Source organism: Puma concolor, chromosome D3 (assembly GCF_028749965.1).
Source record: "Puma concolor isolate L17-30 chromosome D3, mPumCon1.1.hap2, whole genome shotgun sequence".
Lineage (NCBI taxonomy): Eukaryota > Metazoa > Chordata > Mammalia > Carnivora > Felidae > Puma > Puma concolor.
In genome coordinates, this window is record NC_141678.1 from 73,553,046 (window position 1) to 73,578,472 (window position 25,427).

At 39.0% G+C, this 25,427-nt stretch overlaps 1 long non-coding RNA gene across 3 annotated transcripts in view; it reads right to left on the reverse strand.

The window, feature by feature from the left end:
• The window catches only part of LOC147575629 (uncharacterized), a 440,855-nt gene that overhangs the window by 360,728 nt on the left and 54,700 nt on the right, over positions 1 to 25,427 (reverse strand). For all 3 annotated transcript variants that reach the window (XR_015242571.1, XR_015242570.1, XR_015242569.1), the window contains exon 2: positions 4,617 to 4,806. This is a non-coding gene — a long non-coding RNA (uncharacterized LOC147575629). The remainder of the gene's footprint in view (positions 1 to 4,616; positions 4,807 to 25,427) is intronic.

Here is a 25,427-nt window from a genome sequence, read left to right on the forward strand (position 1 = left end):
AACTAAACAGCAAAGTTCTGTCTTCCTAAAAATAAATGTTGCACCTACTGCTCCACGAACACTGCTATCTAACCAATGCCAAATACCTAACACGAACATTTCACCCAAAAATAATTTGGAAGCATTCACGTAATACAACAGAAACAAAAATATTTTTCCAAAAAAAAAACCAATGATTTTTGTCAGTAGCTATTTTAACATGACCAACATATACAATCTGATATTCCCTAAGTCTTAAATAAGTGGTTAACCCTGCATTTTTTTCTCCCTTTGGTTTAATTTAGATTCAAATTAGTTAATATATAGTGTAGTACTGGTTTCAGGAGAATTTAGTGATTTATCACTTACATATAACACCCAGTGCTCATCACAAGTGCCCTCCTTAATGCCCATCACTCCTTTTAGCCCATCCACCCCACCCACCTCCCTCCATTAACCCTCAGTTTGTTCTCTTTCTTTAACAGCTTCCCTGTTTTTATCTTATTTTATTTTTCCTTTCCTTCTGCAACTGGTTTGTTTCTTAAATTCCACATACAAGTGAAATCATAGAATATTTGTCTTTCTCTAATTGACTTATTTCACTTAACATAATACACTCTAGTTCCATCCACATTGTTGCAAATGGCAAGATTTCATTATTTTTGATCCCTGTAATATTCCATTGTGTGTGTGTGTGTGTGTGTGTGTGTGTGTATATGACATCTCCTTTATCCACTCATCAGTCAATGGACACTTGAGCTCTTTCCATAATTTGGAAAGCTGTTGTTGATAGCGCTGCTTTAACACTGGGGTGCATGTGCTAAACTCTCAGTACTAAAAACATCCCAATCCAGTAACACTGTTAAGACTCCAAGCAAAAAAGAAAAAGAGAAAAAAAAAACTGTCAATGTGTGGCTAAAGAACAGTGAAGATCTGGTGATCGTGATGTCAGTTAAGTACGTATGTACATATGTATGTATTTAGAGAGAGAGAGCATGTACAAGCAGGGGGAGGGATGCAGAGGCAGAGGGAGAGAGAGAATCCTAAGCAAGTTCAACGCTCAGCATGGAGCCTGACACGGGGCTGGATCCCATGACCCTGGGATCATGACCAGAGCCAAAATCGAGTCGTACCCTTAATTAACTGAGCCCCAAGTTGAACATTTTAGAAACAAAGAATCCCACTGTCTTGGAGGGAGTGTGAGATGGAAACCTGTGCAATCCCTCATTCAGCCATAAGAGATTATCCCATTTCTCCTACTTAGGCACCTCCAAATAAACTAGTTCAGTCTTCCTGAGGCCAAACACACCACAGCTAAACATGACAGTTGGGAATGTTTTCTCTTTCTAAATGTCCTAACAGGACTCACATAAACATCTTCGACCATTCTCTCAATTGTCCAAGGACAACTCACCATCAGCTTAATTACCATGGGACAGAGGTTCAATGGGGGAAGACATTACCAGAGAACATGTGCACTTAACCATTCACTGAGTAAGTCCAACCCACAGGATATAATCGTAAAGCAATTTTATGTTTGTCTTTCTCTGTCCCTTAAGATGTGCTCCACAAGACTATTATTGCCCTGGATGAAAATGAAAGTTGACTCCATGAATTCTCTGGTTTCTCTTAGGTCATTAAAAAGTTCAACTGTGGGGCGCCTGGGTGGCGCAGTCGGTTAAGCGTCCGACTTCAGCCAGGTCACGATCTCGCGGTCCGTGAGTTCGAGCCCCGCGTCAGGCTCTGGGCTGATGGCTCGGAGCCTGGAGCCTGTTTCCGATTCTGTGTCTCCCTCTCTCTCTGACCCTCCCCCGTTCATGCTCTGTCTCTCTCTGTCCCCAAAAAAATAAATAAACATTGAAAAAAAAAAAAAAATTTAAAAAAAAAAAAAAAAAAGTTCAACTGTTACTTTAAGTGACAAAAGGCAGTTTCAATTTGGTAATTAGAATACTCAACCCTACATCATAATCAAAACATGGTCTTGATACAGAGTTGAAGCTTTTTACCTCCTTTATCTGTGTCTGCTGCAGACAGAAAGTGTGCAGACAATGGGATGTCGTCAGCTGCTTCTTCTTTTTCCAGTCTAGTCTTTCCACTCCCACCTACAACTTGCTTATGGCAGTTCCCAACCCTCCCTCCCCAAGAGCTATAGTGAGGAGTGGGAGAAGAGGCAAAGGAGCAGAAAGGTTCTAACCTGACCAATACTGTCATGAGCTGATGTCAACACTATCCATGGCTGGATAGCAGGTGCATGTTTTAGATCTCCAAGTGGTCTCCTTAGACTTTAGAGGGGAAAAGTCTCCTTAAGAAAACCGAGAAAGCACAACTTATGCCTCTCCATAGGTTTTACTTTGACTTATTCTCCCTAGGAGGTCAAATCAGCAATTCTCCATCAACAACCTCCTCCCAAGGTCATTCTTAAATATTCAATTTCTTCCCTTTTATTATATCTCCTGTGTAAAGTAAGGTCCTTAGGAGTCATGATTCCTCCACCTCACACCCATTAGGATGGCTACCATCAAGAAACTAGAAAGGGGCACCTGGGTGACTCAGTGCGTTAAGCATCCAACTCTTGATTTTGGCTCAGGTCATGATCTTCTGGTTTGTGAGACTGAGCTTCACGTTGGGCTCTGTGCTTACAGTGTGGAACCCGCTCGGGATTCTCTCTCTCCCTCTCTCTCTCTGCCCCTCCTGTGCTTGCACATGCACACTCTCTCTCTCTTTCTCTCTCAAAATAAATAAATAAATGTTAAAAAAACAAACAAACAAACAAACAAACCAAGGGTCCCTGGATGGTTCAGTCAGTTAAGTGTCTGACTTCGACTCAGGTCATGATCTCACAGTTCATGGGTTCAAGACCCAAGCCCCATCTCAGGCTCTGTGCTAACAGCTCAGAGCCTGAAGCCTGCTTCAGATTCTGTGTCTCCCTCTCTCTCTGCCCCTCCCCACTCACGTTCTGTCTCTCTCTCCGTCAAAAATAAATAAACGTTAAAAAAATGTTTTTAAAAAGAAACCGGAAAATAACAAAAGTTGGCACGGAAGTAAAAAAAATTGTAACTTGTGCACTGGTGTTGGGAATGCAAACTGGTGATACCATTATGGAGAAAAGTACAGAGGTTCCTCAAAAAATTAAAAGTAGAATTACCTTATGATCTGGCAATTCACCTTTTGGGTGTAAACCCAAAAGAGTCAAAAGCAAGTTCCCAAACACATATTTATACACCTGTATTCATAACGCAGCATTATTCACAATTGTCAAAAAGAGGAAGTAACCTAAATGTCCTTCAATGGCTGAATAGAAAAACAAAATGTGGTATATACATCTAATGGAGTAATTATTTGGCCTAAAAAAAGGAGGAAATTCTGACACGTACTACAACATAAATTAATATTATGGACAGTATGTGAAATGAAATAAGCGAGTCACAAAAAGATAAATACTATATGATTCCATGTATATGAGGTACCTAAAGTAGACAGATTCATAGAGACAGAAAGAATGGTGGTTGTCAGAGGCTGGAGGGAGGGGAGCATGGGGGGTTACTCTTTGATGGGTATAGAGTTTCAGTTTAAGAAGATGAGAAATTTCTGGAGGTGGACAGTTGCAGAATAGTGCCAATGTACTTAATGCTACTGAATTGTACACTTAAAAATGATTACGATGGCCAATTTCATACTCTGTGTATTTTGCCACAACTAAAAGTAAAATTTGAATTTAAACACTAAAAAGTCATGATTCCTTCTGCTACCATCTACTTTGAAATATACTTCCTACTTTAGCCTCAGCTAAAACCTCCATGTTAATATCCTACCATATATTCATCAACTACAAGGTGTATTCTGAGTTCATAAATATTAAAATGTGAAAAGTGATTTGTCTTAGAATCAGCAAGATGTGGTATTTGAGATTTTCAGGCAAATCAGCCTCAACTCTAGAAACATTACTAAACCTTGGTGGCCAGTTTACTCCTAGCCTATTACCTCATAATTGTTCTAGCAGAGTATAAGACATTTTTCCTTGAATGCATTTTCCAAGCCCCAACTCTCACCAGGCTGATTTTGAAAATTAACTTGTCTCTCTGGAACCACTTCTGAATTAAAATTAATGTTCCAAGTCTCTTTGACCCATACCCAATCGCTCATACACACAAGGAGAGGACTCATGCCTATAGAAGTATTTTCACACTCGGAATTTAAAACAGCATTACCTCAACATTTCCAATTACAGAAAACTTAACCACAAGAAAAAAATAATAATAATTGGATGCTTATCCTAAAACAATATTTGGGGCTGATTTAAAATGACCAAGTCTTATTATTTTTACCTTTGTCCTAAAGTATAATAGGAGGTGCCAACACAACACAAGGAAATCCTTGAGAGGAAAATGGTAAATCATTCATATTATGACTGGGAGAGATTTACAGGTGTAATGGAAAAGCATAAATTCAGCAAGTGCAAGATTAAAACATAGTATATATGAAGTTCACTTAGCATTAAACTCTGAGCTTAACTGCAAACAAATATGTTGAAATTGTTAACTCTATAGAGATTGAAGAGTAATAAGTTAGCAATGACAGGAAAAATACCAGTTTTACATCATACCCATAGCAGAAAAGCACTAATCAATATACATTACCGAATGGTTCATGGTCCACAGTCCTTCACACAGGGAGAGGGTGTAATGGGAAATTAAGAATCGTCTAGTACAGCTTAGCAGTTAAGAAAGTCAGGCTCATTTTCTGAAATTCCCTGGGTTCAAATTTCAGCTCTGCCACTTATTAGCTCCAAACACTTTAATGAGATCCTTAATCCTTCTGTCTCTTCATCTGTAAAATGGAAATAAAAATAGCACCTAATTAATAAAGAAGATGGGGAAATTCAAGGTAATAATGCAGCTAAAATACTAAGCACACTGCCAAGCATACAAGAAGTTCTCAACTAATGTTCTTTCTTTACATAATAAAAAATATATAAACTTTCCCTCAATAGCAGAGGTTTGGAAGAAATGTGTAACTTACTTATCTGAGTTTTTTGACTCATATTTCACTTGTTCTTGCCTACGTAAATATCACCAAAGTAATCTCAAGTTAATGAACAGGTAGCTAGTTAATCTATAGCACTAGTTCCCAAACTATAGTATTCATCAGAATTACCTAGAGCGTGTTAAAAACACAGATTGCTCAGCCCTACTTCCAGAGTTTCTGATTTAGTAGGTCTGGAGTGTGCCTGAGGATTTGCATTTCTAACAAGTTCCCAGGTGATTCTGACTCGGCTAGGCTGAGAACCACTCTTGGAGAGCCACTGGTCTACACTATCCTACCTCCATGACTACCATCATCTTCCTTTTCAAACCTTTACTCCTAACACTCTTCCTGATCCCAAGGACTAAACTTGAGTGATTCATTCTAAAGACTGGCTATCACTCTGTTCTGATGGCCGGTTGATAGCATGATACATCACCCACACAGAACTATCCAAAAAAGGTCAGCCACCCTCAGACTCCACTATATCCGAATCCTGAGTCCAGGGTAGCCAGGCTCCATGGTCCATTAGGAATGGTCCTACTCAATCCTATGCCTTTTGTACAGCTTCCCAGAGATATAGAGAACCCTCACGTGCCTGGTAATCAAGGCTGCAGAACCCTATCTAATTTCTTTCTGCCTGGGTCCTTCATACCTTATTCCACCTCCAGGATCTGCAGTGTCTGAAGACCTGCATGGGGTTATTCAGTAGATTAACAGAACCTGATTTTCTAGCCTTCTTAGTCAAGTGCCCCTAGCTGTTTTCATTTATGAGAAGGTCACAATGGCACAATGGCATATTTCACATGCACACACAAAGATGTAATGAATAACACTGTTTATTAAGTGATATAGGGTTGGAGATATGACCTTAAGAGCAATGTGAACTAATTCCCCTCCCCCTGACAGGATAGCTCTCACTCCTTATAATCTAGACAGCCACATGCATCAGCCAGAAAATCCCTTACCCTAAAATACATACCTGATTACTTTTCTACCACTGCCTTTATATTTTGACTTGTCTTTAAATAAATTCCTTAATAATAGTGAAACCAGAGTAGCAGACCACTTTAACGGTTTACCAGTTCCAACTCAGCATGAGCACAACATTTTTTAAGTGCAGGAAACATTTTAGTAACCTAATACAGTTTTTCTGCAGAAAACTCTATTGGAAACTTCCAATTATTTTCTCTCAGTGCCTACATTATAAAACTTCCCAGCACCAGTGTTGGATGACATCCCCACCCTAGAACTCACTTGGACTTCAGGGGTCTCTATGGTGTCTGACCCAGGAATATCTGACTAGCCCAATATACTTGAGCCCACACCCACATCTTGTGCTCAGATACAACCTTTAGAAGTTTGACACTGAAATCTGTCTGCAAGTGTCTTGAATTTGCCATTTGCCACTGGATTCCATGTCTAGCGTGTGCTTGCCAGGCTCTCATCAGTGTTCGCTCAGCAGCCCATGGATTAAAACTTGGACCCCTCTCTTAAGTGCTCCAATAATCCCAAGGCAAGGCTGAGTCATTATAAACATGTATATAAAGCTGATGCTACATAATTCCTCCAGGTCATTGGTTTCATGAAATAGTAGAAGACTGAAATTATCCCACCCTTCTACCCCACCAGCATGGAAAGTTTTTGAAATACAGAAAAAATACCTTCATAATAGATTATATCAATAACTTTCATCATATAAATATTAAATCAGGATACACACACATTGAGACACCTATTCTAAGAGGTTGTCCTTTCCTCCATGTCACTGAATTTCAGACTCCTGTTTATTTTTCCTAGCAGCCAGTCAATAGATACTGTCTAAAATTGTTGAATCAACAAATAGAGAAGTATACTATTTAAAGCTACAAGAATAGCCAGCAAAAAAACGAAATTGAAACCTATTCAAAGTGATAAGTACTAGGGAATTTGATTTGAGAAATTAAAAATGGAAATGGGTCAGAAAACTTTGCTTTATATTTTATACCTTTCTTTACTGCTCATGTTTCTTACAATATGCACATATCATTTCTATAATTGTAAAAAAAAACAAATATAAAATGAGTAAATAACATCCTCATTAGTAAGGGATTAGCTAAATAAATTAAGCATATGCATGCATGTTGGTTCACAACCATGGGAGCTTCCCAGGTTCAATCTAAAGCTGGCCCCCATACTTGGAGGGCAAAGAGAGACTGAAGAGATTGGTAAGTGGCAGTTTTATTAAGTCTTATTAAGTAAGAAATTTATTTAAAGACTCGTCTTGGGTGGCCATAAGACAAGGAACAGTGGGCATAATACACATTCCAAGGACATAAGAGGGGGTGAGGAGCCTCTGTGCCCAGGTCTAGATCCCGAGTCAACTGATGGGCCCGTATCTTCTTGATGACCTTCTCCAACAATGCAATGGAACATCATGCAAATACTAAAAAGGAAAAAAGAGCATAATATATAGATATAGAAAGATAACCTTGGAATGCCATTAAATTAAAAAAAAAAATAGTTGCAAACAACTGTAGCCTGATTCAACTCAAGTAAAAATTACACACACACACACAGACACACACACACACACACACACAGGAGATACCTGGGAAATACAGCAAGCTATTAGATTTGGGGAAAATGAAGAGATAAAGTCCTTCACTTTTTTTTTATTTCCTATGCTTTTATAATTTTTGAACTTTATATGAGGAGCAGATATTACCTTTGCAACTTAAGAGGTACAATTCTTTAAAATAAGTAAACACACGTGTATGCTTTTTGAGACCCAGAAAATATAAAGCAGTGGGCTTCAGTCATATTTGTGATTTCACAGAACCTTGAGGGAGAAGGAATCTTAAGACGCCCAGACAGAATTAGTGCCTCACTCAGAATCACACGTGGAAAGTATCAGAACCAGGTTTAGACAAGCAGAGGAAGACGCTGCATTAAACTTCCAAAGTTCTAAAGTAACTCATAACTAGTGTGCCTTCTCACTATTCATTTATCAAACACTGTCTTAGACAGTTCAAGTTGCTATGACAAAATGCCAGAGATGGGAAGTTTAAACAACACTTATTTCTCATAGTCGTGGAGGCTGGGAAGCCTGAGATCAAGGGACCATTATGATTGAGGGTTTTTTTTTTCTAATTTTTTTTAATGTTTATATTTATTTTTGAGACAGAGAGAGACAGAGTATGAGCAGGAGTGGGGCAGAGAGAAAGAGGGAGACACAGAATCCGAAGCGGGCTCCAGGCTCTGAGCTGTCAGCAAAGAGCTTGACACGGGGCTCAGGCCCACAAACCTTGAGATCATGACCTGTGCCAAAGTCAGATGCTCAACAGACTGAGCCACCCAGGTGCCCCCATTATGATTGAGTTCTGGTGAAGGCCTTCCTCTGATTTGTGGACATCTGGCTGCCTTTTTGCACTGCCTTCTTGCTGTATCCTCACATGCCACAGAGAGAGCTCTGGTATCTTCCTTTTCTTAGAAGAACACTAATCCCATCATAAGACCCACCCTCATGACTTCAATAAACCTAATTACCTCCCAAAAGGGTCTACCTCCAAATGCTAACACATTGGGGGTTAGGGCTTTAATATATGAATTTGGGGGGGTAGCGGACACAAACATTCAGTCCATAATAAATACTTTTTCATATAAACAGTAGGCAGAGCAAGGTATCACCTGTATATAGATGAGTAAATCAATGTCCAAAGGGAACAGAGAATCCCCCAAAGTCATGCAGCTATTAATCAGCAGAACCCACTAACATCCAGGTCTGCTCACCCTTGACTGAATATTATCCTATTCTCACATTAACCTTACCCTTTCCTAAAAAAAAAAAAAAAAATGAACCTTGAAGGACAGTTTTCCACACAAGAATTTAGAAACGGAAGAGTACTTTATAGGTTATAACGGAAAATGAGAAGGCTTATTAAGCTGTGATTAGCTCACAACCTATCCCACTTTAACAGCCTGTATCGCTAACCATGTCAAAGCAATTTGTCATCCAACGAAGTCTGGTGATTAACAAATAAGACTCAGGCCCCATCCCTCTCAGAGGCCAACATTACCTTGATGTAGCCCTCAGAGAGTCTGACTCCCCAGGGTCCTGGAGGAAACAGAGGTGGTTCCTAGAGCTTAGCCACCTTTCAAGTGCTCAGTAGCTATGCGTGACCAGTAGCCAAAGCATTGGAGAACACAGCTTTAGAGTTCATCCAGGTCTGAGATTTTCAGACTTTATTTATTTATTTATTTAATTTATTTATTTATTTATTTATTTATTATTTGTTTGTTTGTTTTGAGAGAGAGACAGCGCCAGCAAGGAGGAGCAGAGAGAAAGGGAGAGAGGGGGAGAGAGGGAGAGAGAGAGGGAGAGAGAGAGGGAGAGAGAGAGAGAGAGAGAGAGAGAGAGAGAGAGAGAGAGAATCCCAAGCAGGGTCCACTCTGTCAGCGCAGTGCCCAATGTGGGGCTCAAACTCAGAAACTGAGATCATAACCTGAGCCGAAACCAAGAGTCAGACACTTAACCAACTGAGGCACACAGGTGCCCCTATTTTCAGACTTGTAAAGAACAGAAACTTACAAAGTTCTGTGCAGGACCCCAACACATGAAAGATCGAAGCAGAATGGGTGTAGATGGATGGGGTGGAGTGGGTGGCTAGGAGCTCACCCCACTTGGGCCCTACAGCCTTTCCATCCTTCCTGACTCCCACACATGGCATGAAAGCCTCACTGTAAAACCCCTCCGGTCCAAGGAACAAAGTTTGAAAATCACTCCACCCTCACTCCACCGCCATATATTAAATGTGAGGAAGCTGAGAACCAGAAAGCTGAAGTGGCTGGCCTCACTGGGCCATCCCTAAAACCAGAGACCTCTGGCTCTCAACCCAGTGTTTTTCTAGTCTGGGAAAGGAACGAACCTGTCAGAAACAGTAACAAAAAGACACAGACATCCCTCCCCCATCCCCAGCTAGAACGGGTCCACTGTACATTTCAGAGGAAGGAGCACCAACACTCAGATATTTTCTCAGTTTTGGGAGGAAATGAATACAGGAGACAGAATACAGTAAAAAGAACAAATTGGTCCGTTCATATAAAATGCTTCATTTTAAAACACTATAAAAGAGGTCAAGGGAAGTATCATTTATTAAGCACTTAACTATATTGGCTGGGGAGGCACTGTGGTTGAAGGTCATTATTTCCTTCTTCCTTCTCACATTACTCCTCAAAGAACAAATGACACAAACTGGTCCATATCTTAAACAGAAGGACCCACTGTGTGGGAAAGATCATGCCTACACATGCCACACACTCTCCTGTTTCATGTTTCCTCCATGCTTTGGGGCTATTACACTGAACCACAACCTCCCTACAGGTCAGCCCTCCTGGGCTCTCTCATTTCTTCCTGTCACTTTAGGCTGGGTGCATATGGTAATGAGATTGACAATTACTGGGGAAGGGAAGGGAAGGGATGGTGAAGAGAAGCCAACATGGGTCTTGAGTCCAAGTCACAAGCTGTAACCCAGATTAAAACGTAAGCCTCCTATTGGAGACTTGGGACGACTTGGGAACTCACTAGTGATAAAATGACTCCTCCATTGATAGATGCCAAGTGTCTATGAAAGACGTAATAACCAGATAATTCCCACCTCCATGGAACTTTTTTATGTAATTATCTCCCTTAGAACTCATTGAAAGGGAGAATTATATGCTGGGCAAGACAAGGAGATGCCTCAACTCCTAGCCGTAATTCTATCATGATACCATGAAAACTACACCATATGATTCCTGATACTAAACATTAGTCATTTTGTAAGCATTATCTGGTTAGCCCTTATAACAGCTCTCTAATGTAGGTAATTAGTGTCCCCCATTTTATGGGCACGAAAAGTGAGGCACAAGGGAACTAAGTAACTTAACCAAGTTCTAGCTGCCAACAAATGATCAAGACAGATTCATTGCCAAGTCTCTTTAACCCCTGACATTCACATGACTTCCCTTTTACCATGCTATTGTGTCTAAAATATTACTGATCTAAGAAGACACTCTTCCAAATGTAATCATTTCACTAGCTTCCAAAATAAAGTGTTCTCAAAAGGAAAATTGAACTATTAATAGAGAATATAAGCAACTCACAAGGTCTAGCCAAGTTCATGACTGCATCCCACAGTTCATCAGTCCACATAGCTCCTTACATTTCTTATGTGTTCCTACCACTGGGCTCTCCCTTAGTAAAATGGGGGCTGGCATCCTTGGAATGAATGTAGCCTCTTCATGCCACACCACCAGCAGTCACTACATAAGCCCACAGCTCATAACAAACCTGTAATAGCCAGCAAGGGAAAGAAAAAAAAAAAAAACAGCAAAAATTCTAGAAAGTAAAACGAAGTTATGAAGCTCAGATCTGTTAAGCATCTACTCTGTGCCAGCCTGTGTCTACCCTATCTCCTTTAGGTAGTTCATTGGGAAATTTTTAAAGCTTTGTTGGAAATAGGGATCCAGAGCTTTGAGGAACCAGTGGGAAGTCCTGGCTGCAGTTCAGATGAGACCCCAGTTATAAGAAATACTGCAAAAACACTAAGCTGAACACATGCGTGAAAGCTTAGGCATGAAAGCAGGTCCTCCTGATTCAGGATTAGAGGATAGCTCTAAGTGAGCCCCAGAGGAACCTGTTAGATGGTTAACAGTAATTTCAGCTAAAATGTTAATGACTGCAAATAGCATAAGGGAAGTGCTTAGAGGAAGGCCCCAGAAGAGAGAAACACATTCTGATAGGGATGAGTGATTCCTCTCCATTCCCATCAGCTACACCAATTGCTCAAGAATCTACTATAGCACCCTCTTCTTATCATCCCAAGCCCACATTTCCCTGATACCTCCATTGCACGAACATATCCAATTAACTGGCATAGCTCCTTCCCTCATATCCAGACAAACCTGTTTGTTAGCTGCCCATTCAGTATGTACATCTATTTCCACCTTGCTTTGATTTACCCGTGATGCTGATGTTCTCTACCTCTGAATTATTATAGGTTCTTATAACTAATATCCAAAAAAATCTCACTTTGACTTATTCTTCAGCTTCTTTCCTTCCCAAGCAGACTTTTGAGGGTAGAGACCCTATGTTGCGTTTTTCTTGGGTATTTCCCACAGCATCTATGACCTATGGTCCACTGATATTTATATGTATGTGCTGATAGAGATAGATGAGAGAGCAAAGGGGTACACCAAAATGTTTTTCCGAGGGGTCCGAGGTTTAGACTTACAATATTGGATGCACACCAATTCTCATGTTTTCAATCCCTGGAATTAAACTCAGCACAGTCTCGGATAATCTAGATTTACGTTGTAGCATACTCTTTCCGAGACTCATTTTGTCTCAATTATTTTTGTTATGTTTCGTGTTTCGTTTCTTGCCAGTATTCCCAGAGACTATTAACATTTTAAGAAGCTTGGAAAATGCAACAAGACAAAATACCATCATAGGAGAATATAGCCCTTTCATGGTCTCCTCTTGGACGTGGATAAGCAGATTCTAACAATCTCTTTGTTTCTATTCCATTGAGTTGTGGGGTGATAACATTCACTCCCTGTTTCACAGAGGACTAACAGCCCATTTGGGTGAACACCAGCATCTTACAACATATTAAGCAAATGCATGTATTGACCTTTTGTAGTTTCTTTCCCTCATGCTTTCTTTGGGCTCCCATTAGAGCATTCTACTTAAAATGGGAAGTTTGGTGGGGCGCCTGGGTGGCTCAGTCGGTTAAGCGTCCAACTTCAGCTCAGGTCACGATCTCACGGTCCGTGAGTTCGAGCCCCGCGTGGGGCTCTGGGCTGATGGCTCGGAGCCTGGAGCCTGCTTCCGATTCTGTGTCTCCCTCTCTCTCTGACCCTCCCCCACGTTCATGCTCTGTCTCTCTCTGTCTCAAAAATAAATAAAAAAACGTTAGAAAAAATAAAATAAAATAAAATGGGAAGCTTGGTTTCAAGCTTCACCACCTTCCAGACGTGCTGTAATGTAAGGCTGTGAGTTTGCCACTGCAGTGAGAGCTCATCTTTCCCCAGGCAAAAAGCCCAAAACCGCACCGTGAGGGCTCCCGGAACACACACCATCTGGGATTGCCTTCAACCCTCTCGGCCACAAACATGCCATCCTAGGCAAGTCCCTGCATTGAAGGAAAACAAATCTCTTTGCATTGTTTTCCTTCACATACAGCACATAGCTGAATAGCAAGCTGGAAGGAAGAATTCTGGATTTGCTAATCCTATGCAACATGACGATGGATCTAAATGCAACAAATTAATAACATTAATATAACATCTGTTGCATACTCAACATGTACCAGGTTTCATGCTTGATGCTCTATACAAGTAATGAGAATTTGAAGAGTCTCTGCTTGTTCTGTTTTGCTTTGTTTCATTTTGTTTTCTTTCGTGGGGGAGAGGGTGCTCGCTTGGTTTTTCTGCCACAACGGTTCCATTAGGATCTAATGGGCTCCCCCATACCCATGAAGTGGTAGAAAATGTTACCAAGATCTCAGACTTACCTCTTAACTTCCTTAACAGCAGCCTGTCTCAGGCTGGTTCTCAAAGACAGACCCTGTCCTTTTCACATTGCAATTGTAGACTCACTTTAAAACCAAAGCTCTCAGCTCTGCAGGCTGGATTTGAGATTCCAGCAGCTGAAGGTGAGGGGCCCTGGTCTGCCCTCACCAAGTTGCTCCTCACTCTTCCTTGTGCTTTGCCCACAGGTGGCCTAGGATCGGAGGGAAAGGAAGACAAGAGATAGGTTTTCCCCTATGATGGCCCCACAGTGTGGCTCCTTTAGGGAGCAGGACACCATCTCCTCCTCCTTCCCATTAAAGAGGAAACTCTGTTCTCTACTTCTCTGGGGGTGGCCTCTGTGGCAGATATTCAGTTCCAGATCTATCAAGGGACATCTGTAGGTCTTCAAGGTGCCACACGGGCCTCCACTGCACAACTCCTAGCCTGGAAGACCCTCCTCAGACACCCCTTCTGCCCTCCTTAAGGCATCTACCCGTCAGGGCAGCCCACTGGGGGGATTCAAGTAGGAAGGCGCAAGTGTAACCACTTTCTTGGGAAAACTGATAAGGGAACAGAATAGGACCATTAGTGGAAAAACTTGTGAAATAGGAAAAAATCTAGAGTTTAGTTAATAGTAATGTACCAGTGTTGATTTCTTAGTTTTGGTAAACGTACCATGGTAATAGAAGTTGGTAACAGTAAGGGAAACTGAAACAGTAAGGGAAACAACACAAGAATGTTGTTCTATCTTTGAAACTTCTCTTACCTAAAATTATTCTAAAATTTAAAATGTTGTTTTTAAAAGTTAAAGGAAAAGTCTTCAAAGATAATGCAGGGGCACCTAGGTGGCCCAGTTGGTTAAGCATCCGACTCCTTAGTTCAGTTCAGGTCATGATCTCACGGTTCGTGAGATCACTTAGGATTCTCCCCCGTCTCCCTTTCTCTCTGCCCCTTCCCTTGCTCATGCATGTGCACTCACTTGCGCGCGCGCTCTCTCTCTCTCTCTCTCTCTCTCTCTCTCTCAAAATAAATTTAAAAAAAAACACTTAAGAAGATAACACATACATTCTTAAATATATTATTCCCTCTAAAATACATAAATGTGCATTCATTACCTATTTTTAGAAATAAAGCTAAGATAATTTCTTCAAATATGGATCCAGTGAATTGCACTTTGCAGTTTTCTTATATAAACTAAACCCAGATGATAATTAGTCATCTCTAATTTTCAATTTCAGTTTCTTTAAAAAGACATCGTAATTTAAAGGGCTTGGAAAGTATTCTGATGACAATGCTCTTCTACATTTTTTTCCCAATCCTTTATAGCTAACATGTTACATTAAATAAGATTCATTTTCAACATTCATTAGAATTTATAAATATATACAAAAATAGAGATTGTTATAACAAATGTTCATGGACCCATTACTTGGCTCAACAATTGTCAATATCTTGCCAATACTCATACATGCTTTTTCCAAAATACTTTAAAGCAGATCCCAGTCATTTGTTTTGCTACCCATATGTATGGAGTATCTCCAAGTAATAAGGGGGTTTCTTTTATATAACCACCATGCCTTCATCACAAACAACAAAATTAACTATAATGCCAGATCACCTAATACTCATTCCCTGATCCTGGAGGAGATCCTGGAGGAGGGCAGAACTGAGAACTACCAGGGGGAGAAGTTTTTGAGAAAACACTCAGATCCCTAGATCCTTCTCCACTTCATGCTGCTGGGGAAATCCTTTCTGGATGAGATCTGGAGGTTTAAACTCTCTAAATTATGGTCTAGGGTCTTGAGAACATCAGGTGCAGATATTTTTGACCATTAAAGAGGAAATTCTGTTTAATATTTTGGCTGCAAGGAAGAACACTTAGCAAATGAGTAATTTTCTTTTTTTTTTTAATTTTTTTTAACGTTTATTTATTTTTGAGACAGAAGGAGACAGAACATGAACAGGGGAGGGGCAGAGAGAGAAGGGGACACAGAATCTGAAACAAGCTCCAGGCTCTGAGCTGTCAGCACAGAGCCCGACGCGGGGCTCGAACTCAGGGACCGTGAGATCATGACCTGAGCCGAAGTCGGACGCTTAAACGACTGAGCCACCCAGGCGCCCCAGCAAATGATTAATTTTCAACTAGCTGTTCTTCAAATGAAAAGATCTATGATTTTTTGCTTATGACCATGTGACCCAAAACACAGATGGTATCACTGTGGTTATGTATGTCTTTGGCTCCTTGCTATGAAGTTCAGGGAATTTAAGTTATTCCTTATGTCTATATGGGAAGTACCTTTGATGTGAGCATAAACTCTGATTTGCATCAACTAATACTTAACCTTTGGAGAAATAGGCTTATGGTTCTTGCCCACTCACATCATTCCTTTGCCTGAAATCCTAATATTGCTGCCTTTATACCTAGCAATATATGTAAAGTCAACATTGTTTGAATCAAGCTCAAGACCCATTCCTTCATGGTATTTATTACTTTCCAACCATAAATATCTGTTCATCTCCTTCCTTCTAGCACCCACCCATCTGTATAACAGGTATGTACACATGTATGATGATATATAGATTTATAGGTATCCCTTAATTTTATTGTGTCTGAGATTATTCTCTAACTGTTCCATGCATGTTCTTTGGTCCTCTGTCAAAGTGCAAAGTACTTGAATCCAGGGATCACGTTTCACACATGTGGTTTTTCCCACCATGTTTGGCACAGCTCTAAGTTCACATTATACCAAATGTTTCACAAAATACAGTGTGTGAATTCCCTCCCTCAGAATCACCAAGGGTGTTGCTTAAAAAGCAGATTATGAAGTTCTAGAGATGGAGAGTGGTGATGGCTGCACAACAATGTGAATGCACAGTACAGAGCCATACACTTAGAAATAGTTAAAATGGTAAATTTTACATTATGCATATGACCACAATAAAATTTACATTTTTAAAAAGCAGATTATTAGGCCCAATGGATCAGTGAATAAGAACCTGAAGGAATGATACCTGAGAAATCACATTTTCATAGTTCTTCCCCAGGTATTTCCTTCTATTTTTTTAAGTTTATTTATTTATTTTGAGAGAGAGAAAGAGCATGAGTGGGGAAGGGGTAGAGAGAAAGGGAGAGAGAATCCCAAGCAGGCTCCACAGTGTCAGCACAGAGCCCGACACCAGGTTCAATCTCACAAACTGCAAGATCATGATCTGAGCCAAAATCAAGAGTCAAACGCTTTACCAACTGAGCCACCTAGGCACCCCTCTTTTTTAAAATATTTTAAGTAATTTCTACACCCAACGTGGGGCTCAGACTACAAGCCTAAGATCAAGAAATGCACATTCCACTGACTAAGCCACTCAGGCACCCCCCACTTTAGGTATTTCTTATGCAATCTGGCTTCAAAAGCATCACATTAGATAGCCAATAAATAACAATAGTTTTCTTGTGTAATTGATTAATGGGAAATTTAATCTACATTTAGACTATATCTAATGCTGATTTACAAGGTCAAATGGCTCAGTAGGCTTAGTAAAGACCCAAGCCAAAAAGTCGACCTCTACCACCTAGAAATATTAACTCTTTATAAGCCCTTTTCCTTAAAAAAAAAAATCTTTTATAATAAAAGTTTCCTGTATTCTTATACTCTATATGAAAGTTTCATGAAGTATTCTCTACTTCATGAAGAGTTCATGAGAAATCATGGAAGAAGTGTAAACTCTATAAAATAAAAATGTGACATAAATTGTCAGCAGCATGACTACAGGTACCTGACATGCCCCTGCATGATGTTGGTCAAGTTCATCAACTTTCACACATTCCAGTGAAATGTTCTCAATGGGAGCAAACCCATTCAAAGGCTCACTTATCACTCAAATTGCTATCATGAGTGCCACATGAGCAGTAGTTTGTCGAACTGAATGATCTAAGCAGAGGTTTGCTGAATTGAATGATTCAAGGTTTTCTGAATATGCTTGATGGAGATTGACTACTGTATCAAACCTAGCATCTACTTTAAATGATTGAAGACCCTGAAACAGTGCTGAGACCATATTATTCTCCGTCAAGCATATAGTCAAGGCAGGATTCCATATGGTTAACCTTCCACTAGGCTTAACTACTTCCAACCGCCAAGGAGACCAATCTCTGTCAATGTGTGGCTGTTGGAAATGACCTCAGACTACATCTGAAGATGGCTGGTATCCCAGAATTCCCAATTAAAAGCTTTCAAAAGTAACATGGGAAAATATTGTGAAACTCTGGGCCAGGCTGCCACTGAGGGTGCAGCTGTAGACAGAATGACAAATATTGTTCTGGAAAGCAAAATGATGAGACTATTCAAAACATATAACTGAATAGAGTTACTTGACATGCATGATAAAGTCAGTGTAGGAACGGAAGATAAATTGCAGAGATGTGAGTTGGAGGAACTAGGTGACAGCAGTACCATCTATAGACCCAAGGAAGTGAACAAAAGGTGAGGGCTTAGGTATAAAAATAATAAGCTTATTTAGAAACAGAAAGTAGAATGATGGCTGCCAGGGGCTGGGGGAGAGGGAAAAGACAAGTTGTCCAATGTGTATTGAGCTTCATATTTGCAAGATGAAAAAGTTCTAGAGATCTATTGCACAACAACGTACATATATCTAACACTATGTATTGTACGCTTGAAGATGGTTCAGATAGGGGGTGCCTGGGTGGCATAGTTGGTTAAGGGTCGTCGGTTAAGTATCCAACTCTTGGTTTCAGCTCAGGTCATGATCTTATGGTTCATGAGTTTGAGCCCTACATTGGGCTCTGTGCTGACAGTGTGGAACCCACTTGGGATTCTCTCTCTCACCTTCTCTCTCTGCCCCTCCCCTGCTCCTGCTCGCTCACTCTCTCAAAACAAATAAATAAACTTTAAAAAGAAGATGGTTAAGATGGTAAATTTCATGTTATGTGTTTCTCACCACAATAAAAAAATAACTATTACATAGATTGACTTAGAGACAAGATATTGCCGTTCCTCACATACCACAATTCAGTATCCAACAGGTTGATCTTAACTGCATAATATACTCTGAAAAAAATAGATGATTTTATATCACTGTAAACACTTAGGGAAATAAATTCATCCATCCACAGATATATTGAGCAACCATAGAGGTGTGACATATTTAGTGACATTAGATATATAATGTTTGATGTATAATAATTTTCCCAATAAACACTTAAAAGACCATAATTTTAAAAGTCATATTTTACCATTTGTCTGGCTAAAATTATAACTTGTTCTGGGCAAGTGTGTTAAGTTGGCCTGAAATGAGAAGTCACTCTCAACTAACTCTCTCAACCACATCATTTCCCTTTGAAACAGATGTCTTGGTTGAAAAATATTCATGACTATGTTTCAAGTATGGTCAAGCACTAAACGAAAACTATTTGTGAGGTAAGAATATAGTAATAGCCCATGCTCTTATACCACTGCTCACTAAATTTAAATCCTTTGCTTTAAAAACCTCATGTTGGGGCACCTAGGTGCTCAATCAGTTAAGCATCTGATTCTTGATTTGGCTCAGGTAAGGATCACAGAGTCATGGGATCGAGCCCCACGTCAGGCTCCGCACTGACAGCACAGAGCCTATGTGGTATATCCTCTCTCCCTCTCTCTCTCTCTCTCCCTCTTACTGTCAAAATAAATAAACTTCTAAAAAATAATAAATAAATAAATAAATAAATAAATAAATAAATAAATAAATAATAAATACCTCAATGTCAATAAAATAACAAAAAGGGTAATAATAGTAGAATATATCATTTTTTGACCACTTATTAAGCCTGGCAACAATTCTTCAATGTAAGTATGTTACAGATTTACCCTATGTTACAGGAGGAAACTGAGGTTCACAGGAATTGAATGACTTAATCAACTCTTACAGCCTAGAGGCAATAGATCCTAAACTGAAACCAGATCTGCCTAACTTCAAAGTCTGTTTTCCTTGCATTTCCCAGCCCTGCTTAGATAGAAGTCAAAACCCTCAGAATCAGGCATGGTGGATTAGGGTCAGTAAGTATGAAATAATTTTAATATTCTTTGGTTATATCTATAAAACAGTCATTTAAAATTGAAAACATTTTAAACAATTAATAGCTCAGAAATTATAGACATAGAATTCTTACAACTGACTAAATAGCATACTATCCATGTAGGTCTATCTTCACCAAACTTAGTAGCAAATAGAACACTTGAGAACGAACAAATTATTCTCACATGTGTTGACCACATTGATTCCGCCATTACTTTAATCCAATGGGTACCACTTTTGATCATGCACCCCGATGGTTTAAAAAAAAAAAAAAAACCACATACCCTACATAGTGCAGGCTCTCCATTGTTATATAGTGAACCACTCCCAAACTTAGTGCCTTAAAACAATCACCATATTATTATATTTCTGGTTTTGTTGGTCCTGAATTAGGATGGGTCTCAGTGGGTAACTCTTCTGTTTCTTTGACTAGGGTCTTTCAGCGAGCCTATTAATGACTCAGCCAGGTTGCTCTAAAGGATATAAAACCACTTTGCTCATAAGCCTGGTACCTGAAAGGGGCAGCTGTAAAGTTAGGTTTAGCCAGGTGCCACTCTCTCCATGAGATCTCAGAGTCTTTCCACATGGTCATGGTCTCCCCAGCAGGGTAATCCCACTTCTTACATGATCACGCAGGACTTCATGGGCAAGCGTTCTCTGTACAATGGAAGTAGAAGCTGCCAGTCTCTTAAGGATGGGGCACAGAAGCTGACATAGTGTTACTTTTCTGATATTCTATTGATCAGAACAGTCAAAGAGCCAGCACAGATTCAAGAGAAGGGATATAAATCCCTACCTTTCAATGGGAGGAGTATCATAAAATTTGAGGCCAACTTAACTTGCTATTCCATATTATAATATAGACATGTACTACTGAACTAATAAGCATGAACATTGCAAAACACACACGAAATGGAAAATCTTCAGGTAAAAATCAAATACATAAATGAATAGGCTAATATTTTCTTTCCATGATCTTTGGATCATCTTGCATATCTCGTAAGGGAACTTATTCTCATTTTGGAGTCTCCTACCATACCTTTCGACATCTGCATTCATTAATTCAGCAAATACATACAAAAAGAGCACTTATATGCAATAGCCATTGTATTAGACCCTGATGAACAAACATGGATTAACCCTCCCAAAAAAATTACAACCCAAAGAGACAATAAGCAAATAATTACCATTTAAAGTAAGAAATGTGATCATGGAAGAATGTATTATGGGTCATGGGAGCATGAGAGGCCTTGACAATTTGACCTAGAAACAAAACATAAGAGACTCTTAGTGATATGAGTAGACACTGGTCTCTTACAACAAACTATGGGTTGATGGAGGGATGTGAGAGTTGGGATAGTTGGGTGATGGGGGGGATACTAAGGAGGGTACTTGTTATGATGAGCACTGGGTAATATATGTAAGTGATAAATCACAAATTCTATTCCTCAAATCAATATTGCACTGTATGTTAACTAAAATGTAAATTTTAAAAAAGGAGAAAGAAATAAAATTTACATTTAAATATTATAAATAAGTTAATTAATTAATTATTCCTATTTATAGAGCACTTAACAGATTATGAAATCTCTTACATGCATTAGCTCATGAAATAACCAAAGTATTAAAAACCATTTGTAGAATAAGAAAATCGGGATTTTCTGTATTTCTAATACTGTCATAAGACATTCCTCAACACATCATGTATTTCCCTGTTCATCTGGATGTTTTTGATATGTACAGACACAACCAAAACCATTGACAGAGTTGGGGGTGGGGGATATAAACTATTTCCTTCCTGTTCATGTGTACAATTAGGCCTGAAGTCATACCATCTTTATTTTCTGAATCTGCTGATAACAAAACCTGACAAAATGGAGTTTGACTGCAGCATAACAGGGAGAGGTAGAGTATTATTACCATCATCAGCCTGTAGTTACTGAGCAATTACAGCAGTCAAGACACAGTGTAGCTATAGACACAATGAAATTCTTGATAGAGTTAAATGGCAGAAGGAATTATCAAGAATGGTCCCTGAAGAGCTTTTAGAGCAACTTAAATAAAGCATCTGTCTAAAGTAATTTAGGTGGAGTCCACCTAGAAGCACAAGTAAAATGCATGGTGTTTCAGGACACCATCCTTCTCTCTACTTCTATTATATTTATACCAAGAGAGATCAAATTGTTGACATTAAGATCTGTAGGGGACTTGAGAGATGATCATTCCAACTTTCTCATTTTATGCTAAGGAGACCAAGGCCCATGCAGGTGAATCAACTTGCCCAAAGACACATGGCCCTGATTATCAGATTTTCTGACACTTACTAGTTTCTCCATTTCCACCATCAACTACCCCTAGCTGAACTGAATATAAGACTTTGAAATGATGCTAAGGCACTTAGATTCCAAGAAGAGTCTTTATACCTGAGCAGAGTTTAGCACATATAATAGTCATATATCAGGTCTTATAAGACCCTCATAAAATACCATGGAATGTGCCTCCTAAGGAAGCCTAAGTCCAGTGTTATTAGAAACAAGCATCATCTTAAATCTTATAAATAGAGTGAATAACAGAATCTAAACAAATGTACAGTAAGGTATAGTGTTTCCTTCTCTGATAAGATCCTAACAAATGTCTTCACATTCTCATTTCGTTTACAGATTTCATGAGTGACGGATCAGTATACAGACACCAAGAGTCTACACACACACACACACACAGCTGGAAACCATTAAAAACCTTTTAGCTCATTAAATTTATTCAAGTGTGATTTAGGAAATTTATAAATAGGAACTACTAAGCTATAAATTTATAGCAATGGCTATAAAATTTACCTACAAATGTATCTCAAAAGCAGTTTGAGGGAAAACAGAAAAAGTGAATTACATGAAACAATTACTTTGATGGTTGTTTTCAATGTTTTTCACCATTCAACCATGTGCTTATTTGTTTTTTACATGGTAAGTATTTTAGATACAATTTGAGGTCAATAAAACACCAATATTTACGAAACAATATTTATAAAAAGGCAGAGAACTTCCAGGCTTTTTTTTTTAAGATTAATTATTTTTCAGCTTATTTTTAATGCTTTTAGAATATTTTCACCTGACTTTTCTGACTTTCTAACCAGTGTTAGCCAATGTAATTTTGCCTGGTGTTTCTTTTTCTCTTTGCCTAGCTTCCCATTTAAACCACTAAGCTATTCTGTGTTTGTTGCCTCTGGAAAGGAATTTTAAAAAGAAAACATAGGAGGAAAGGAGTTTCTTATTGATTTTTGAGTTTTGAAAGTCTATGGCTTAGGAGAGAAAAAACACATGGCAGGAGTAAAACATTTAGTAGAAAATACAAAGAGATCTCCAACCATTCCCAACTCCCTTCCACTACCAATCCTCATACAGATACCAGACTGGAGGCAGGTGAGAGAGGTAGTTGGAGGCCAGAAAGATAATACTGGAAAAGTAGAGCAGAATCAGAATACTCCAGGCTCCAATGGAACAAGCATCATTCTTCACCAGCCCCCCATCCCACCCACGCTCTGCATATTATCCTTCCTGTGGGCATTCAACCAGAGCTTTCCTACAGCTGCAGCCAACAGAAACAGCACCTGTATGTACTCCAAGATTTTATTTGGTCCCCATCTGACATACCCTTTGTGAACAACCTCTTGCATCAATCAAGCACATTTGTAATTTCCAGAAGGGAGCAGATCCTGGAAACATGATGAAGGTGTAAAAGGGAAAGTTGTCCTTCCACTTGGATGTGAAAGAGGCTGAATGGAACCAGCTCAAGATTTTTCTCTCTTAACCAGGACCATAAAATATAAATATTAAGATACCTAAGATATTAAGGGTTTTACCATGTTCTAAGGAAGAATATCTTAGTTATCTTAGGATTCTTTTATTTTTTTGAAGATTCTAGTATGGATTACCAAGGAGAGAAGGGTTTGGGGAAGAATTTTTTGTCACTGGTTCTCAATAATTTCTCAACATTGTTATACTATTGATGTTATATAACTAAAAAGAATATCAGTGAGGCAAAAAACCTTATTTAGGCCCTAATTCAACGTTCCCTTCCCACCAAACTACTATAAAAACCTGCAAAATATCCATTATTGAAAACGGAAGATCATTCTAGCAACATGTAGCTCTATTTGAATAAAACAAACAATAATTACAAGTTAAAGGTGAAGTAAATTACCAAGATTGTTAAAGGTAAAAAAAAAATGAATGGTCTTTAAGGTTCCTACCAGCTCTAAAATTCAATGACTCTAGTAAGCAGGCCTATAACACTTTGCCTTTACAATGTAAATGTTAATAAAAGAGAGCTTTAGGGGCGCCTGGGTGGCGCAGTCGGTTGAGCGTCTGACTTCAGCCAGGTCACGATCTCGCGGTCCGTGAGTTCGAGCCCCGCATCAGGCTCTGGGCTGATGGCTCAGAGCCTGGAGCCTGTTTCCGATTCTGTGCCTCCCTCTCTCTCTGCCCCTCCCCCGTTCATGCTCTGTCTCTCTCTGTCCCAAAAAAAATAAATAAACGTTGAAAAAAAAATTAAAAAAAAAAAGAGAGCTTTAACTCTATTTTCAAATTTTAAAAAAATTGAAAGCAAAATTGACTTCCTGTTTTCTCTAAAAAACCTGCTGCCATTTTGTTTCTATTTTATACACTCCCCTTGCTTTTACTCCCCATATATAGTATCCTGAAAAACTTGCCAAATATCTACTTCCTCCCTCCTTTCCAGGACCTCACTGAGGACTTCATTATATTTTGTTGTGTTATCTTTCACTCAAAGCTTTTTATTGAAACCCCAGAAAGACCATTTATTAAAAGTAAGAACCATGTCCCAGGCTAAAGGCCGTATCCTAAAACCAAAGGTGAAATCAAAATAGACTCATATCAACAAAGCCTAAAGCGAAGACTAGACAGGATCAGCATGATCCAGCCAATAATTTAGCTACATGCTAAAACAAGAATCTATACTCTTCAGAGAAACAGAATCCAGAATCTCTATAGCGTATCATTTACGATGTCTAGTATACAACCAAAACTTATGAGACATGTGGAAAAGCAGAAAAAACGGACTCATAATTAAAATATAAAATAGTCAATAAAAGCAGATTCATATATGTTCAATATATTTGAATTAGCAGACAAGACTTTAATATAATTATTAAGATATTTTTAAATTTACATAAAAAGATACATATAATAAATAAAAATATGGGTAATTCCAGGATGGATAGATAAAGAAACAGTACATATGAGCCAAATGAAATCCTAAAACTTGGGGCGCCTGGGTGGCTCAGTCGGTTAAGCGTATGACTTCAGCTCAGGTCATGCTCTCGTGGTCTGTGAATTCGAGCCCTGCGTCGGGCTCTGTGCTGACCGCTCAGAGCCTGGGGCCTGTTTCGGATTCTGTGTCTCCCTCTCTCCCTGGCCCTCCCCCATTCATGCTCTGTCTGTCTCAAAAATAAGTAAACGTTAAAAAAAAAAAATTAAAAAAAACAAAAGAAATCCTAAAACTTAAAAAAAAAAAATCTGAAATAAAATATTCGCTGCATGAAATTAAGAGAAGATTGCATACTATAAGAGAAAGGGTCAATGAACCTGATAAATAGACATAGAAACTATCAAAACTTAAACATAAAGATAAAAAAAATTTTTTAAATAATGAATAGAGCATCAGTGATCTGTGGAACAAAATAAAGCAGACTAATATATGTGTAATTGAAGTTCCAGAAAGAGAGAGAGAGAATGTAACAAAAAATAATTTAAGTAATGTGTGTTTAATTTTTTCAAATTTTAATAAAAATACCAACTCATATATAC